We start from the raw sequence: 17,578 nt of genomic DNA, 5'->3' as shown, positions 1-17,578 counted from the left end.
CAATTTATCCAAACCCAGCAACTGAAAACTCCTCTGAAAGGAGCGAATAGATAGCTCTCATCGTAGAAACCACTGTTCTAGCAGGACAAAATGGTTTTTTTCTCTCTCTCTCTCCATTATGCCTCTTGTAACAAGTCTCCATGCCTGGCCTTTCATCTTTACCATCAATGGAAGTATAAAGAATTCATGCTGCTGTGGCCACCAACCCAATGCCCTTTTTACATTGCACTGCTTGGTCGGTCTCAGTAGCACAATGTGAAAAGAGCCTCGGGCAGAGGCCGTGCCCAGTGCATCCGAAGGCCCTTTGCTTTGTCCACAGGAACAAGAGAGTTACCTTCTCATAATCTCACTGAAGGGTGAAAAGGATCACACGACAACTGTGATTTATTTTATCAATGTACTTTTTTTAGTACGAGCTTCTATAGAATACTGGGCTGCTGCACGGTACACATTAATCAAACCATTCTCTTTAGTCTTCATCCAGCAGGAGTATCCAGTTTTATGTTTCAAGAAGACTGTTCGAGAATTCAACCTAGAAAAGGGAGGGTAAAATAAAGGGAAATAACGTGCATCTACCATCAAGTCTTCTTTCTTACTACAACATAGTTGCAATCCTAAAGCAGTGTAGGAGTTTTAACTCTGCCTTGGAACAGCATTACACAAAATAACCAGTTCTCTTTACAAGATTTTTAAAAATATTTAGAATTCATAGTATAAGTCTATATTCAAAGAAAAAGCGTCAGTTATAAAATAAGCAGTTTCTCAGCTGCATTACCAAACAAATAAGAAGCACAAAGCCTGAACCTTCAAAATCAGTCTCCCCAAAAATTTAACTGCCCCCCCCGAATTCTTCAACAATTATCACTAAATTTGAATTTGCAATACAACGACAGATTTTTCTTATATGAAATCCTAACAGTCACCTTACTTATACATGATAAAACTAAGCCCTGTTTCTTCTACATTCATATCTTTATAAATATCTATAGTAAATCTTAAGACAATCACAGTTGATTCAAATTACAATTGATTTACCCTTTATCTCATCTAGACAACTATTGAGTCCCAAATTACCAACTTCAGAATAATGAATATAATTAATTTATATTTTTCTGGATGTAATTTTTTTTACACACAAGTTTTGCCTCTACTTCACATCTTCTGAATTAAAATGTGAAGGACCAAAATCAACCCATTTCCATCATATAGTTGAAAAAACAGGAAAAAAGGAAAGAAAAAGCCTACAGCCAAGCCTATTTCTCAATTCTAAGCCATTGTAGCTATGGACACTCATGGGAGAAGGTGAGCACAAAGGTCTTTGGGTCATGATATCATTGTCAAGAACAGAAATCATAAGCCAAGGTGGTTCAAATGAATAAAGGTTTATTGCATGCTAACCCTCTCTACAAGAATCTGAACTACTAATGGTTAGTCAAATTGGCAATAAATAAGGTTGAATGAAATTCAAGGTGGGCTGGATCATTAGATCACTTTGTGAGTGTGAAGGGACTCCAGACTGATGATGCTCAGCCTGGTTCTTTCCTACATCATCATGTAAACAACATATTTCACAAGTATATAATTTATGTCTTCAGTCCAGGATAGTTGCGCTCCACCATATTTTGATACATTGTGGCTTCCACTGGATGTCTTAAATTCTCTATATTATTCAATACACAAGAAACCATATATACATATATACATATATACATACATACATACATACATACATACATACATACATACATATACACACACACACACACAGACACACACACATATATATGAATGATACACACACATACACCTTAGGTCAATCATTTATGTTGACCTAAAACCACATCCGTTGCATTTCTCTATTACTTTCACCAAGCAAAGACATACATTCCAATGCAATAGCCATTGTATACATATGAAATCTATAATATTCATCTGAATCACCATAGAAGATAGTAATATGCAGTATTACTATTGGAATAATTTTAACATTCAGAGTTTTTATTGCAAGTAGTCCTGAAATATTGAGTAACAGATACTGTGAATTGAAAAAAAAATCAAGTAAATAGGTAAGCAAGCATATGATAGCAAATAAGCCTTAAATATGAAGGGGGAGGGGGTTGATATTCCAAAGCAATGGTCAGAATCAGGTAAAACTAGGATTCTGTCATAGCACTACCTTCACAAAAAGCCACACTCTGTTGTGTAACAAGGCTGTGGACTTTGATTCCTGTAAATAACCAGAATAAAAACTAACTCAGAATTCCCTTCTCCAAGATTACATCTTATCAAATTGTTTTGCCAAATAATCTTTAATAAGTAGCTGAGAGAATAATTGCATTATTTAACCAAAGGAAGTGCTATCTGAAAATTGTTTCTAGCTGCATAGTAGTTTAGCTGGAAGCAACAGCACAACAGAAGGGAAAGTAGATTGTTTATACCTAGTGTTTGGGAACTGATGCAACAGGATGTCCTTGTTTTTCATTGACAGGTCGTTCACCTTATCAATGATGTTGAACCTTATCACCAGATATGAAGCAACAGAATTTGGGAAATAACAAGTTTCTAGAGCAAAGGGAGAACAGAAACAGCTATCAGATTCAGACAAGAAGTGAGAGACTGCAAAACCATTTAAAATCTTTTCTATTTTGTCCTACATCATTTTTGGCAGGGTGGGAAACTGTGCATTTCAATTATATATATATATACATATAAAATATATTTTGTTTGATTGCTGGAACCAGCTTTCAGTTGCAAATGCATTGATTAGAAATTACTGCAAAGAGCTAACCAAGACATAAACAGACTTCACTGGATTGCTGTTTTTCCTAAACAGTTCCATGCCATTAATACATTGCTAATAAAAATAACTTTTAGAAATAATTATGTTAATGGAGTATTCATTCAATATCTTTATACTAAAAGAACAGTTAAAAATCACAAATGGATAAAAACAATGCGGCAGAAACAAGCCATAAATTCCTGGAAATTATAAAAGATTATGAAAGAACAGCAGAATATGTAGATTTAAGTATGAAACTCCCATTAATCTAAATAGAGAAAAGAGACATATACTTGAATTTGATAAAATCAACTCAACTTGAATAAGTTTTTACTAATTTCAGATGTGTGATTTTTATAATAGGACAGGTGGTAAAAGTCAGAAAAAAATAAGCATAGCATTTCTTGGTTTCAGATAAATCATGACAGAAGAGGGCAGACAAAGAATAAAAGAGAATGAAACTCCCAACTGCAAGTATAAATATTTTATTTAGTGCGAAGCATTTTAAAAAACCATATTCCTGATCTGCTCTGCAAAACTAATTCTATCAATAGCAAGAATATTATTCATGAACAATTAAGAAAAAGGCAAAAAGTATACACTATGTATAGAGTAGCTGTTTTCTGAACAATGAATATATCCCCCTCTATGAAGAAGTCAATACCATATTCACTCATTTCATGTCATGAATGTTTTAAATTATTTAAAGCCACTGGAATTATAAACACATTCCATCAACCTTTGCTTAATATTAACACATATGATTGCTTAGAGCAGCTCAAACAGCCTTCTAGTATCATTCCATGAAATTACATACATGAATTGTAGCATGAGGACATCACTTAGTTACTTTGTGGAATTATATAACTACGATGTTTCACACAAAAACAATTTTGGTCCAGATTTATCATATACCGGTAGAATAATGCATGGGTTGAGGAAAATAGTGTACAAATCAATTAAAACATATATAAAGCATAGACCAGATAGATGCTAAAGCTGGGTACAAAAATTCTATTTCACAATGATTTTTCCATGTTAAAAATGAATGTGAGGAATAAGTGTAAAAACTGAAGAGAGTCTCTTTTATTGGTGTTCAGAAACAAGTAGTTATTCACGCCTTGGAAACAAATATCTGTATATAGTTTAGAACATGAAGCTAAATATACAAACTAAGTAGAAGAAGTATGCTCATTATACTTCATTTGATACCCAAGTATTCAGAAGCAAGTTGTGGATCCTCTTCTCTAGTATGTACAGAATGTTCTAATTCTCTTCTCACACCTAAGTGGTCCCACTTGGGCTTAAGCATGTGGATCAACAGCTGATCTCTGCATATAGCTGCCTTATGATGGGAAGTAAGGGATCAATACCAGCTTTCAACATCTGCAACTCATGATATTTTAAATGTTCAAGTCAAACATTGATACAGTGTTATATTTCCATATAAATAAACATTGTTTATTTAGCAAAGAGATAACAATTTGTTATGAGATCTCCAAAGAGCCACTAACATTTCTAATCTTATTGTGATATTTTTGGTTACCATTTAATTTCCCTCAAACAGAGACTGCAGACTTAATTTTCCCACAAAACAAATTACATTGGGTTATATGCATCTTTGACCTTGCAATAATAATTAACTGAAAAACTTTCTAACAGAAAGAGCAATTCAGCACTGAAATAAATTATCCCGAGAGATGTTTAGCTCTTCCTTCATAGGAAGTGTTCAAGCAAAGGCTGGAAAGTAATCAATCTGGGATATTTTAATTTGTATAGCTACAATGAACAGTGGGTGGTCTTAATGGCCTAAAATTAAATAGCCCTTGCCACCTCTACGATTCAATTAATTCATGTATTGCACTATGGGAGTACATATTTACTCCCTAATAACTCACAGATGAAATAAGCCAGAGAAGGAAAAAAACACTTTTTTTCTTAGCTACTATTCTAGATGGATGAACAGACAAAAAGAAATATAACTCCCCCCCCCCCCCGTTGTCTGGCAACCTTTTTTTTTTTCATAGTCTAAGTTTGCTTGTGTGGAAGTGTCTCATCACAATTTATAAAGATCCACTGTATTATATTTTGAACATTAACTAAGCCCATTTCAAAAGGTGTATAATCTTAGTTTAGATTTCTTTAATATCTGCTAAATATTTAGCAAATTGAAACATTCTTATTGGATTTTAATTTCTGCAAATTATAGTCATTTCCCTTTGTTTAAATCAAAAACTCTTTAGTGAAAACTTTATTATGTTTAAATTGAATTTTCATTGCAAATGATTGGGCGCTGTCTAGTCCAATGTGATTTAGCTACTAGTACTATAAATCTTGTAAATCATTTCTGTAAACAGTAATATGTCACGGTGATTGTATTTTGTCTGATTTCATGCAAGACAAGAATAAGTCACTTAGATTAGGGTTAATATTCTCAATTTTTCTAAAAATGAATATATACCACCCATTCTGTTTTTGTTTATACAACCTGAAATTATCTTTCTATGGGTAGATGCTCTAGCTATATGATAAATTGCAGAAAACTGAGCATTTCATCAGGTTATGGCTACTAATCACTCCAGACAGGGGGAAAAATACTAACAAATGTACATATTATTCCTTAAATAGGAATCTTTTGTCTCTGATGCAATGATACCATCATAAGAAACAACCCCCCCCCCCGCAAAGATTGGAATTTTCAGGAGGTTAAATTATCTAAAGTAAAGAAAGTTGCTTGGTTGGTAAAGTTTTATAGTCTTTGTGAGCTATAGAATTTTGCAGGTACTCATTGAAAAGTGCTGCAGAGAAATTTCCTTTTCAGAATACGGAAAACTTGCAGAAATCCTGTAAAACCTTCACACTTTAGTACAGTATTATTTCTCTATACAGTATTGCACTCTAGGCAGGCAGAAGTATGCCCACATGGGGCCCTCTAATAATTATTCCAATATTTAATGTTTTCCTAGAAATTCATAAAGTTTATCAAAGGACTCAGAATTGTGGCAAGCCATTGTATTCTCTGTGACGCTCTATGGAAGTGAAAGCTGGAATTCAAAGAAGCAGGATAGGGAGAATGTTGACACCTTTGAACTTTGGTATTGGAAACTCTTAATAATACCATGGACAGCCAAGAAAAAAACCCCAATGATTCATTGAACAAATCAACTCAGAGTTCTCATTTGACGCAGAGATGACCAGGTTCAAATTATCCAACTTTAGACATTTTACAATTTACACAAATACCCAATTCTCTGGAAAAAGTGGGGGGAAAAAGGATGACCAACAAGGTGGTTGGACTTAGTTAAGGTGGCAATGAGTGCAACATTGAGACACTTGAAAGAACAGGTTAGGAATACCTTATAATGGAGAAGATCTGTGGTCACTAGGAGTCAAAAGCAACTTGATAGCACATCATCAATTATCAAATGAACTTTGATAATTCTTAAATTTGTGTATTGTCATTAGTCCTTCCATCCCATACATAATTCAGAAATTCCAGTTATCTTGACAGAGAAGCGGTATACTTATTGAGTATGGAAAATATGATGTTTGAGGGAAGGCCTTCCCACCTTCTATAATGTGTAGCATTCCAGCATCTTTTGAATTTCCTGTGCCAAGAATGCACAAGCATATACATGGAAGGCGTACAGGTCAGAAGGTTGGCTTCTACTGAATAGGGCTCAATTCCTTGACCCTGCATGACAAACATTCCCCTTCTACAATAAATAATAAAGTTTGGAAACTCCCATTTTCTACCTTGCGTTAATATTCATCAGTGAGCACAACTATTATCCAGAGACACCCCATGTTCTAAACCACAGCAATGGTTTGGGTTTAATCTATTGTGTGAAGCTGGCCACTATGGTCTGTAAACCAATGTTTTGTCAGATGTGAACTCAGTAAAATGTGATTTGCCCAATTAAACCACACTTACGCAAACCCAGCAATTAGTACACTGTATGGGGCTAAGCATTGAAAGTAAAATGCTTTGAATACCACCAAAAGAAGATCTGGAAATATTATTAGGAGAGAGCCTGAAGAGATCCAGAGGAGGAAGTCTGCTCTCACCATTCTTTGATTCTAGGGCAGTGTTTCTTAACCTTGGCCACTTGAAGATGCCTGGACTTTAACTCCCAGAATTCTCCCAGCCAGCTGGCTGGGGAATTCTGGGAATTGAAGTCCGGACATCTTCAAGTGGCCAAGGTTGAGAAACACTGTTCTAGGGCTAGGCCACACTGGAACAGAGAATAATCAGGGGCACTCGTCCCTTCTCCCAGTTATAGCCAAGGGCATGAAGTGTTGGAGAGGGGTGGGAAAAGCCCTTCTCCGTATTTTCGGCCATTCCTCACACCTCTTCTAGTTCAGGGCGTCGTCCACGGGGGTGACCGGTATCCGAAGCGCCCAGCCGGTCGCCCCCACCCCGGGTCTCCAGCAGCCTTCTCCCGCTTTCTCTCTCTCCTTAGAGTGAACAAACAAAATGTAAGCTCTCTGGATCAAACCTGCGCTTGAAACGCGTTTGTGAAAGGGAAGCAGGATCGGGCGAAGCGCCTTTGCCTGTGCTGGAGGGACAATCCCTTTGTGCCCGGCAGCGAGGCCATCTTTACCCTTTCGGCAGCTCTCTGGCTTCTCCTCGTCTCTCGCAATGGCCCCGCGGTGGAGGTTAAAACTTTGGCGGTTTTCCCCCCGCTTTGCCCGGGCAAGAAAGTGGCGGGCACTAAACAGCTCCCGCGACTCACTCTCTCTCTCCGCATTCCGCTCCGTCCATCTTGAATACTTGAGATTCTTGAATGGAGCCTGCGGGATCCGCTGCGCGCGGCTCAGATTGGCTGCCCGTTAACCCTTCGCCTTCTCATTGGACGCAGGGCTCATCTCGACCACTCCTCCACCCCCGACTTCAGTGCCTCCCCCCTGAGCCCCCTCCCCCCGCGTTTTGTCTAGACGTTCCTTCTGTTCTGTGGCGGGTTGTTCATCGTATTTCGGTAAATTAACCGAGAAGCTCGTGTAGGACGAATGTACACGCGAAGAAGATCCATGACAATCACGAAGACCCCAGCCTGTTCTTGTGGCTTACCACCTCTGCACAGAAACCTTTCTTTGAATGCAAACGTCTGACACAGCAGTAGGACTTTGCATGTAAACGCAGCGGACTTATTTTGTCTACTTTATGCGTGGAAGAAATAGAGACGCGGGACTATTATTCCCTGCCGGTGGCTGCTTATTACTATTACTTTAAAAAAAATGTTTGCATTTGTGGCTCACCTTTCGGGAACAGACCTGTAAAGCAAGTGTGTAAGGATCATTTCCGATGTAAATTTACATCTGAGAAGTTTCTGCTTAACAACATCTGCCCTATAACGTCATTTCCAGAAAATAAGTTGTATTTACTCTTTTGAAGACATTTGTAATGAGTATTAGATTTATAATCCTACCTTTCATTCAGGAATTAAGACAGCCTACAAAGCCCTCCTTCCTACTGCTTTTTCCTGAAATAATCCTATGCAATACATTGGACTGAAAGAATAACTGGTCAAAAAGTTTCCCATTGTGCTTCTGTGTCTGAGGGTCAATTTTAATCCAATTATTTTTAGTGAATTGTTAACCATCACCCCTCACTTGCTTCTTTATATAGCGCAAGCTGTTGTGGACTATGATCCAGTTCATCAAATGCATTAACATGGCAGTTGGCAAGTACTATATGTGTGCATAGGTGTAGTATAGAGGGATGATAATGTGGACACTGAAATGAGATTAGAAGAAAATGAAATACACAGAATAAAAACCTTGGCAAGCTTTATTTTATACATGATTTTCAATGCCTACTCATAAGAGCTGCTAATAATGTAAGTAAACCAATTAACACACTTAGTGGGTGTTACTTTGATTTAGATCATACATAGTAGGGTTGCACTTCATGATTCAAACGCTTCACATTAGAAATCCAGCTCACAGAAGAGAAAACAGCTCCTGTTAAGTGAAAGTCCAAAGGCTATCATTGGTTTTTCTCTGGGAAAAATTTACTGGGAAATAGGAAACAAAAAAATATCCTAGAGTAAAACAATGATGAACCATCGATTATAGAAATGCTTTCAACTATGTTAAATCATGACAAACTATGAATTATGCATGCAAAATATGAATCCTAGAACATCTCACTGTCCTCACATGAAACCTATAGGTAGGTGAAGAAACCACAGTATAGGCAGAATATGGGAAAACAGATGGGCTGCAGGTTGGCAAAGGAGACAGAACTGTGTCTGCTCCATTTATTTATTTCACCTATATTCTGAATATATATTAAGGGAAGTAAGATTACATGAAGATGATCATGGTTCTAAAACTGGAAGAAGAAACATCAAAACATCAATAATCTGTGCTATGGTAATAACCCTGATAGCCAAAAATGCAAAGAATCTGCAATCTCTAGAAATAAAAGTCAAAGACATAATAAAAGTGACACTAAATTTAAATATAAAGAAAGCTAAACTAATGACAAAAGGTACAGCTGTCAACCTTAGAACTGACAACAAAGATATTTAGGTATTAACTTCTGCCTTTTAAAATCTACAAAGTCAACAGTAAAGAACAAGCATACAACAGTTTTTTTCATAGACTAACACTGGATAAAATAGCCATGAAGATCTTGAAAAAGATATTCATATGTTATGATGTGTCTACTTATCCAACTTTAGACATTTTACAATTTACATAAATTGTAGAGGGCAGACACTATATGGAGGTGAATATTAGATATTGAAGAAGCAGCAAGAGTACTGATGCTTTTAAAATTTGTGGAAAACTTGTTCTCAGCTGTAACATAGTTTACCCACATTTTAGGGCACTCATTATTCTCCTTTTCCTTGAGGAAGAAAGTCCAACAGAACCTTTAAAGTTAGATGATATGCTAATCTTCATTATAAACTCTTTTTTATCCAAGCTAGTTTCATTTTTGCAGAAGTAAACTTCTATTTTTAATTCATCAAATTGAAAGGTAACCAGAACAATACTAGAAGCTTAATAGCTAAAGTAGTTTTTAACTAAAAATAACTAGAGAAATAGCTAGATTTTAACTGAAAAAATATGTCAAAGAAAGCACATACATAGCGACAATACTGATATTTCAGTTCAAACTGCAGTGTCAGCAGCAGTTATGTGATGTTCAAGAAAACAAATGATTTGTTCAGTGAATAGAAGTACTCCAGGTCAACCCTCAGGCACTCTCCTTAAATAATGACCTTAACTGACCACAAACAAGAGGAACCAAAACACTTGTTGCCAAAACACTATTGAGAACTAGGATCTTGCATGAAGTTGTAACACATTTCTTCAGAAAATCCAGCCTGTCAACAAACTAGTTGGGACACATTGTATTTACATCTAAGTAATAGAGTATATTGCCTCATAAAACATAAACTATTAGCAAACCAGGTAGAACACTTTGTATTTATATTATTCAAACTAAAGAACCTTGGAGACACTTTGTACCACCCACCTATGAGGCAAATTTCTGTATTTTCATTTGTCCATAATCAAATGCCAGTACATTGATTAATGACCTATGTTGATTTGCATTTATTAAACTATGGAGATGCTTCTTGTTTATTGGAGAGATGGAGGTTTTTTCCTTCTCTCCCACTGGAAAGTTACTTCAGTGTTTGCCAAAGCCAGAGTGATGAGACAACACTGAACCAGGAGTGAGTATATGTATGATGTTTAATTTCTTGCAGCTCTAGATCTACACCAGATTTTGCTTTGGTATGTTGAAGACTGCACTTTGAAGGTGAGTGGGGACAGGACTAATTTTGGGTGGGGTTTCAGGAGTTTCATGGGATGAAATTAGTGTTTTTAATGTTCAAAAGACTTAAGGTACCACTTTACCCCTTAAATTCCTCTTTAAATCTTCCAAATTAAATTTAAAAACCCACAGATTTGGCTCAAGTAGGGCTTTTGGAAGAATCTAGGATTTCTGGAGCCAAATTAGGTGGAATAAATCATTTTTTATTATTTGAAACTCTTGCCAATCTACAGAAAACCATCCAGAAATCTACAAAAAATTCCAATCAGTTTTTGGAAATTTGTGAGAGTGGCTATATCTAGATAACACTTATTAATGATCAATTTACCTGTGGTTCATTCTATTCAATTTTCTGGCTTTATATAATACTTAGCTATAAGCTTATTATTATTCAATTTTGTGAGTTACATCATCACAATAGACTAAAGTGGGATTTCTTCATTTGTGGATCAGCCTTTTATGCAGACATACTGATATAGCCTATCTAAACATATTTAACCAAAAGGCCATCCTTTCCAAAGCTAAGGCTTTTTCTGGTGTGTTGAAGTTATTTAATTTAATTATTTTTAAAAAATTTCTAAATCGCCCAGCTGCCAATTATAATTGGCCAGAGGCCAATTATTATTCCCAGACAGGAAGATTGACATTTATTACAATTTTACAACCTGATGCAGTTGTGAAATTTTCTCCAACTCTTTCATTACAAATTAGAATAGAATGGAATAGAATAGAACAGAACAAAATTCTTTATTGACCAAGTGTGATTCGACACGCAAGGAATTTTTTCTCCGGTACATAAGCTCTCAGTGTACATACAAACAGTAAGTGATAAATGATGATCATAATCATCGTAAAAATACATTCATCATAAAACATAAGATACAGCACTTTGTGATAGGATACTAAATAAGCAATCAACATAAATCATACTAGGATACTAAATAAAACAATATCAATCATAAGATACAAGTAACAAAGTTATAGTCATAAGAAGATAAGGAGATAGGTAATAGGAAAGATGAGAAGAATAATAGTAATACAGCCTTACTAGATAGTTTCATAGTGTTGTTGCTATTAGTTGTTTAGCATAGTGACGGCATGGGGGGGAGGGAATGTCCTTGTGTCTAGTTGTTCTGATGTGCAATTCCCTATGGCATAGTTTTGAGGTAGAAGTTGAAACAGTTTATGTCCAGGGTGTGAGGGGTCTGTAGATATTTTCACAGCCCTCTTTCTGGTTCGTGCAGTATATAGGTCCACAATGGAAGGCAGGCTGGTAGCAATTGTTTATACTTAAAGTTGTACTGCCCAGCACTCATCCCTCCTGAGTATGTGTCAGTATTTAGGTTATATATTCTAGTGAATGGGGATTTGGGCATCAGTTAATTGGGTTCAAAGGAGTCTAGCCCAGATGTCCTAATGTGCATGGAACAGCATAATCAAAATTAAAATTGGGCTGGCTAAAATATGTCCAAATTGATCAGTGCTGTACTTATTTTTAGTAGGGAATGCTACATGTAGCGCTACCGTAGAACATAGGACTCAAGCCCTGTACATCTATATTTCAGACATCAGTTTTAAAATCAGAATCAGAATCTTCAGGATCAGAATATAGCTAATCCTATGTTTTTCCACCTGATTTTTTTGAATTAGTGTATGTATGTATGTGTGTGTGTGTGTGTGTGTGTGTGTATATATGTATATGTGTCTTGTATGTATGTATCTTGTATGTATGTGTGTATGTATGTATGTGTGTGTGTATGTGTGTATGTATGTATGTATATATGTATGTGTGTGTGTGTGTGTGTGTATATATATATATACACACACACACACACACATACATATATACATACATACATACACACATACACACACACATACATACATACACACATACATACAAGACACATATTTATAAATATACATGCATTACTAAATTTAAATCATGATTCATACAGTCATAGATGATCTGTATCAATTCTGCAAAACATTGGATAGGTGGAGCTATATGTTTGCCTTTCTAATGCTGAACAGTAAGACTTTTGATTGTAAATCCAATTCCTTTTCTGAAGGTCATTTCCCAAATGATGCAGATAGAATATACACATCTGAAAATATTAAATCTCAACCTTCAATTAATAATTGCTTCTTACCAAAATGCAACAATTCATTGAAATAAAACATTAATTTTATCGTACCTCCAACAACATAAATGCAATTAAGGTCATTTCTAAAGCATTATGTTTTGTTGAAAAGAATGTAATCTAAATATCTATTTTCCCAAAGGTGCTTCAGTTCAGAAGAAGCTTCTTAGATGAGAAATGAAATATTAAAAAAACCAAACACCAGGAAAGTCCATTTGTCTTTTGAGGAAAAAAAAAACAATTTTGGGATAATCATGATCTGGATGATTGAGAATCTCCATAGACATCTAAACATCTATTGAAATTTTGTTTTTTTTTTGTTTTAAAAACTCTACTGATCTAACCTTTTTTAATTTGCTTGGGAATGCAGAGTGAGAGATAATCTAACCTTTGAACCTAATACAATTCCCTGTAGGAAAGTTAGAGGATGCCAAAATCCAGATGGTTTGCTGCCCAGAAGCTTCACATGATAAGTATAGCAAGGAGAAATCTAGGTATGTCACAAGATTTCAGAGAAGGAGATTGGTCATTTTAAACATTCAGAAAGGTTCATCTATAATCAAAGAGTTAGAAGACTGCTTTCCTCAAGGGAAGAGGAAAATGTAGGCAGTAGTTATACTTTTCCCCCTATTCCCAAGAAAAATAATAAGACAACAGGAATGTCTGAAGGTTATATTTCTAAGCCTTATAGTTCCTTTGTTGAGTACTGATTCAATCAGTTAGGTAAGAAGGTCACAGAATAGTGCTGGTACTACAAACAAATTTTAGGTAAAGAATGGAAAGAGGATCATAAAGTAAAAAATATTGTAATTTACATGATAAAGCATCAGCCTACTTGCTGCAAATTTTTGAAATGCAAAATTAAACAAGAATTATGTTCATGTGAGTTGATACTGAGTGAGTTTACGAAAAAGTTGGTATGTGTTCCAAATTATTTGGAGCTCAGTAGGGTGCTTTTGTTGTTTGAGAAGATAGGATCAATGTGTAAAAAGCTTTTTTTGATGGCCAAAAGCACCTTGCTAAAAATATAGTCTGTTCAGCTGGCAGGAGTTGCCTGGAACAGAATGTGCAATGGAGCAAACTGTTCTCAGCTTTGCAGCAAATTGTAAAAACATTGTTTTCGGTATGAAATTGAAGACATCAGCCTATAGAACAAGGATATGTTAGACGTGCATGACAAGATGAACTGACAAAGAAAGGACTATGTGACTACAGGTAGTCCTTGAGTTACAACAGTTCTTTAGTGACTGTTCAAAGTTACAACAGCACTGAAAAAAGTAATGTATGACCATTTTCCATGTTTACAACCATTGCAGTTTCCCCTTGGTCATCTGATCAAAATTTGGACACTTGGCATCTGACTCATATTTATGATGGTTGCAGTGTCTTGAGGTCATGTGATCCCCTTTTGTTACCTTCTGACAAGGAAAGTCAATAGGGAAGCCAGATACACTTAACAACCATGCTATTAACTTAACTGCAGTGATTCACTTATCAACTGTGGCAAGAAAGATGATAAAATGAAGCAAAACTCATTTAACAAATGTCTGTCTTAGCAACATAAATTTTGGACTCAATTGAGGTTTTAAGTCATGGACTACCTGTACAGCAAACATTTGTTGAACATCACTATTTCACTTACAGTAAATGGACACTTTTTCCCTTTAGGATGAAGAGACTTATGCTCTCTGTGGCATAAGTACTAGAGTGAGGAAAAAGCTTGTGGTAAACAAGCTTGACAAAGCTCAGAACAGTTGAATTTCTCTGATAGTAAAGTAGAATTTTCAAGCCATAATAGATTTTATTTGAGTTGGATCCATCTAAATTCCTTCCAAGGAAATGCAGTTACAGAATGCATGAAAATCAAAGGCAGATTTTTGTTTAGTATAAAAATTAAGGCATTGAAAAACTTATAACATTAACCCAACCACAGGAATCTAGTAAGGTTTTAATGAATATGATTAATCAATACGGCCAAGTGTCTGGATTTAAAATAAATTTAGGGAAAACAAAGATGCTGGTTACAAATATGAACACTAAACAAAGGGAGACTTAGAAGGAATGACAGGATGTGAAATAGTTAAAAAGGTCAAATATTTAGGAGTATATATTTCAACTTCAAAAGGGAAGCTATATAAGTATAATTATGAACCACTTGGCGTAGCATACAGACAAGAGATGAAAAATTGGGAGAAATTACAATTATCTTTGCTGGAAAGGATAGCAGCAGTGAAAATGAATATTCTACCTAAATTTTTATTTCTTTTTCAAATGATACCAATACTTAAAAAAGATGTGAATTTGCTAGAATGGCAGAAGGGCATTAATAAATTTGTGAGAGAGGAGATTTGAAATTACCCAATTTAAAACTATATTATGAAGCAGTAGTTTTATCGGTAATTAGTGACTGGATTAATTTAACAGATGATAGAATACTTAATATCGAAGGGCATGATTTGGTATATGGCTGGCATGCTTACTTGCTATATAACAAAAAGGTAGATAAGAACTTTAAAAGTCATATTTTAAGGAATGCTCTACTGTGGGTCTGGAAAAAGTATCAATACAAATTAAATGACAAGATTGCCATGTGGGCAATTCCTAGACACGCAATAGAAAACATAAATATAGTACAAAAACAGGATGTACTAACCTACAGACAGCTTCTTACCTTAGAAAGAGGTGTACTACAATTAAAACCCTTGAATGTACTAAAAGAGGAAAAGGTAATTCAAACATGGTTTCAGTATGGGCAGTTAAAGGCCAGATGGAAAAGAGATCAAAAAATCGGTTTTATGCAAGATGAGGATAATTTACTAAAACAAATCAGAAATCAGAGTTCAATGCATATAAAGAGACTATATAATGCATTAATAGAAATGGATTCGGAAACAGAATTAGTTAAAGACTGTATGATAAAGTGGGCCCAAAATTTTGAAGAACCAATAATGTTGGATACATGGGAAAAGATCCTGGTAAGAAATGTAAAGTTTACACAAGCCCAAAATTTGAGAGAAAATTTTTATAAGATGTTTTATAGATGGCATCTAGATCCTAAAAAACTGGCCTCTATGTATCCGAATTTACAACCTAAATGCTGGAGATGTGACTGTGCTGATGCTACTTACTTTCATATATGGTGGACTTGTAAAAAGGTTAAAGCATTTTGGATAAAAATATGGTGGATTATGCAAAATGTTCTTTAAAAAAGGATAACGTTTACCCCTCAGTTATTTTTGTTAGGTATAATTACTGATTGTACAGTTATAGAGATTAACCTGATTTTGCAATTAATAACCGCAGCTAGATTGTTGGTGGCGCAATACTGGAAGAAGGAAGACTTGCCTACTATTCAAGAATGGGCATTGAAAGTAACAAACCTAGCTGAGATGGCTAAAATATCTGCATATCTCAAGGACCATTCAAATGAGAGATATAAACTGGACTGGAGAAGATGGATTGACTATACTCAAAATAAATATGGGACTAAGAAATTTCAGATAGCTTATGACTAAAGAAACAAGGAATGATATAATTTGTTTAGAGCTAGCCTAGCAAGGAGGAGTTAAAGCTCAAATGAAAGATGATATTAACTTTTTTTTAAGTTTATTTTAGAATGTTTTTGTTAAAGATCTATACCCTGTATTGGTTCTGAGAAGTCGGCGGGGGGAAGGTTGGGGGGAGGGTTCGGGGGGGAGGGTGGGGGGAGGAAAGTAAATATTTGTAAAAGTTTGTTTTTTTTCAAAATTTTCATTAAAAAAAAACTCTGGGAACTTTTCTCATATAGAAGAGGCTTGTTGGATTGAATAAATAAATTGTCTAACTAACTAATTTAAAAAATCATCCAAACGAATGTGAAAAACATGATACATAAATTGCATGTGGACACATTGATCAGTCTTTAACTACTTAATATATATTCAAATTTATTATACAGAAAATAAAAGACAATTGATTCCTGGCCCTTTTTCAGGTGAGTCATATTGTAAGCTTTTTAAAACTGAGATCCACTTGGCTAGAATTATGTGCGTTTTGCAATTCCAAGAACTGAGAAATTGGGGAAGAAAGCAGTGAACTATGATGATTACAGAGTTAAGGACCATGCAATCATGGACTATATAATGGGGCACTATCTTTCTTCTTAACCAAAAACATGTAACAGTGGGGAGAAAGAAAGGTTTGTAAAGCTTTTGAGTAAATTGTCATTAATAAACTCTTTTAGATGGACTCTACAGGGCAGTAGTATTTTACTGGCACCTCAGCTCCACAAGTAAGTTTTATAGTTACAGTCACAGAATCAATGGGAACAAATTAAGGGCTATGCTTCCTTCTTTCCAACTCCACTAGTACAGTCTGCATATTTGACACAGGACAGAATATTCTGGTGGAGATCATATGTGGTAGTGGTAGGTTACAGGTTGGAATTATAATAGAATAGAATAGAATGGAATGGAATGGAATGGAATAGGAATGGAATAGGAATAGAAAGGGACCTTAGAGGTCTTCTAGTAAAGCCCCCTGCTCAAGCAGGAGAACCTATATACTGTTTTAGATATGTGTCTGTCTAGTCTCTTCTTAAAAACCTCCACTAATGGTGCGACCCCAATTTCTGATGGCAAGCTATTTCACTAAAGGCTGTGAGTTTTATATGCTGAGGAATTAAAAATACATTATCATTTCCCAGTGGATATTTGGAATGTAAATCTGAAACCATTCAATTTCCATGAACTTTGGGAAATGTAATATAGAAGCTAAATAAATTTGCAAGGATTTCTGGTAATGGTCAACAAGAAAGATTTAGAAGTTTGTGAAGAGCCAACCATCAATATCTTCAATGGAGTATCAAAACATACCCATGCTTTC

The sequence above is a fragment of the Thamnophis elegans genome, chromosome 1 (genome assembly GCF_009769535.1).
Source record: "Thamnophis elegans isolate rThaEle1 chromosome 1, rThaEle1.pri, whole genome shotgun sequence".
NCBI lineage: Eukaryota > Metazoa > Chordata > Lepidosauria > Squamata > Colubridae > Thamnophis > Thamnophis elegans.
The sequence above is the reverse complement of the archived record's forward strand: the minus strand, read 5'-3'. Positions refer to the sequence as shown.